The sequence below is a fragment of the Macadamia integrifolia genome, unplaced genomic scaffold (assembly GCF_013358625.1).
Source record: "Macadamia integrifolia cultivar HAES 741 unplaced genomic scaffold, SCU_Mint_v3 scaffold810, whole genome shotgun sequence".
NCBI lineage: Eukaryota > Viridiplantae > Streptophyta > Magnoliopsida > Proteales > Proteaceae > Macadamia > Macadamia integrifolia.
Window position 1 is genome coordinate 221,261 of NW_024870543.1, and position 3,144 is coordinate 224,404.

A 3,144-nucleotide genomic window follows, 5' to 3' on the forward strand; every position below is an offset into this window, starting at 1 on the left:
TTGGCCGTTTCCACACCATTTCCATAAGTTAGAATAGGGTTTTGTACAATGAAACCCAAACTTGAGTCTATTTATAGTTGTTTTGGAACCATCGGAAATAAGCTATCAGATCCACTAGACCTACTTTCAATGCCTGTTTCCAGTGAGTTGAAAAGTCCCAAATCAGCTTCTACCAGTCCCACCGGAAACAGTATTGATATTTTTTATGGAATGGTCAGTATTTTCAGTGGAATTTACCCCTGTTTCTGGTGGACTATTTTGGAAATAAATTATTTTCATTTTCCAAATTTGATTTTTATTTTATTGCTTTAATAGGGTGCTCCCTTTGTGATATGCGTGCGATCAGATCCAAATATGTGTGGACCCCACTTATGCATGCCCTAACCCTAATTTTGACTATTGTATACATGTGGGACCCACTATGTATGCATGTGTTCTAATTACATGTAGACTTGTATATGCATGTGAACTAATAGGATTCTTCCACATGAGTCATGTCACATCGGAACACTCGGTCCCAATCCCAGTCACGCCCCTCACCTCTCGGTTCCCCTACATGGAATCAGAGTAGACCCCATAATGTACCTCGGCTCCGTCGGTACTTACCCCACATGATGTGGCATCCATCATGGATAACATAATGCGGGGAGTTGAGGAAAGACAAAACTAGTTTATGGCCGGGATCGATAAAAGGATCCAAGCGGCAATGGAAGCCAGTAATGCACCGCTCGCACCACCTACTCTATAGATACCCGCTCTAATACCCATTGGATCGGCTACCCTACAAACATCAGGTGGGGCACAAGTGCATGGGCAAGGGCATCCAAATGTGTATAGGCAAGTGCAAGACCCAATGCCGGATCAAGCCCAGGCGTATGTAGAGGTGATGAGCACATTTATATGTGAAATCTAGGATAGCAAAAAATGCATTTTACATATTTAGGATGGAGCTACCTTGGGTTTTACTCTCTTTTTGTAGGTTTTGTATTTTAAAGGCTGTAAGCAATATCGAGCATCATATCTCTCCAACAACAATTACCTAGTGTAGTTGGTGAGCTATGGTATGAAAAATTCTCTTGCTCACCAGGAGGTCTCAAGTTCGAATCTCATGGTTGTCTGTTTTTGGAGAATTTTGTTGAAGAAAAAAAGGTGGGAGGGGTTTCTTGTGCAAGAAGAGAAAAAAAAATGAAAGAAAAAAAATGAAGAAATAAATCTTGTCCAAATCTTCTCTCTGCCACATCATCACCAGAAGATTGTCCAAATCACACAAAACAAGAAAGAAAATCATCCAATGGAAAGAAAAAAAATCTGCCAACAAGGGATGTGCACAAGATTTGAAGAGAGAGAGAAAAATAAATTTAAAAAAAGGAAAGAAAATAAGCAAAAAAAATTATAGAAAATTTCTCCAAGTTTATTTCTCTCTTGTCTCTCCTCCACCTTAGCACTTTTAGTCTCAAAAGATCTCACTACCAATTGTGGGTTTCTCCCTTTTAGGAAAGAGAAATTTGTTACCCTACCTCCCCATTCCCTATAAATACAACTCATGTAAGAGGAGGGGGGACACTTCATTCTTCTTCTAGGTTTTTTTTTTTAGTTGCTCTCTCTCTCTCTCTCTCTCTCTTTAGTTTTAGTTCTTCTTTATTTTTGCTTTAATCACTTTTGTAATAGCTTTTTAATTCAATTAATGTAAGCACTCTTCTATTTTTATTCAGCCTTTTATATTTATGATTTATGCAATTGAGTTGTAATTTTTAAAGTTATAGTTCTAGGCTTAGATCTAGGTGACAAGATCATAAGCCGTGGAGCATCTCTTTTTTTCAAGTTCAGTTTTTTTTTCAAGATTTGTTTTCTCCAGGCCTAGAAATTTCAGATTTGGTTCATTCTAAATCTGATTTTTAGGGTTGGCAGTATCTCAAATCACCCAAGCTTTCAAGTTCTAGCATTGATTCAAGCAGGTCATCTTCTTTAATAGTCTTCTCTCCCCCCCCCTCTCATTCCCTCTTCTGACTACCCTTTTTCTTCTATTGAATTCTTGAGAAGAACAACTTGCAATAATAGTTGTATCAGTGGAGGTCACCATGCCTCATAGTATGATAAAGACAGGTTTTGCCCTGTAGCAGTACCTCAGGAATTGACTTGAGCAATCCCGGATCCTTGCCGGTAAGCTCCCAAAAAGCCAAAATAAATCAAAAAATCAAAAAAATCATAAGAAAAAAGTTTTGCTATCCATTCTTTTGTGCTTGTCTTACTCTAGTTGTGGGTAGTTTTCTGTTGCAGGAGTATTAGGTGGGTACGTAATATGCATGAGTGTTAGGTGGGTACGTAATACTAAGAATCAGTTAGAAAGAAGAGATCCAATAAGTAGTGACCCTATACATTTGCCCTCCTTAAAACCTTTCACTATGGAAGACCAACATCAAAACCCTTCACCTAAATCTCTGAAAGATAGGTTCTACCCTGCTAGAGCAGCCCAACCTTCTTGCATAGTTCTATCACAAGTCCAGGGCAAAAATTTTGAACTCAAATCTCAATACATCACTATATTGCCCCACTTCCATGGGTTGACCTCTGAGGATGCATACCTATTTCTAAGGGAATTTGAAGAGGTATGTGTTCTAATTAAGATCCAATAGCTTTCTGATGATGCTATTAAGCTTAGGTTTATCACTTTTGCATTGAAAGACTAAGCTAAGAAGTGGTTGAATGGGTTACCCACAAATCCATAATCTCTTGGAACAATTCACAATTGTCTTCCTTAAGAAGTTTTTTCCAACTCACAAGACCAATAAGCTTAGAAGTGATATCCTTCAGTTTAGGCAAAAGCCTAGTGAGTCATTTTCCAAACATATGGAGAGACTAATGGATCTACTCCAAGAATGCCCTCACCATGGCCTAGACTTATGGCATTTATGTCAAATAATTTATGAGGGTATTGATTACCCAATTAAACAAATGATAGAGTCTATGTGCCCTGAGGGATTCACATCCTTTACAGATGAAATTCTTACTTGACTTAGCTAACAAAACCCGTGAGTGGGAATCAACCCAAGAGAGTGAAAGAATCATAGGAGGGAAAGGATATTTTGTAGATGGGATAGTAGCCAAGGAAGCCCATTTAGATAGCCTAATCAAGAAGATTGAGGC

General features: G+C 38.4%; 1 non-coding gene across 1 annotated transcript; it reads right to left on the reverse strand.

Annotated features, from left to right (window-relative positions):
- Nucleotides 1–2,787: 2,787 nt before the first annotated feature.
- Nucleotides 2,788–2,894, reverse strand: LOC122070036. The gene has a single exon (XR_006137644.1). It is a non-coding gene; the product is annotated as a small nucleolar RNA R71 (small nucleolar RNA).
- Nucleotides 2,895–3,144: the final 250 nt, after the last annotated feature.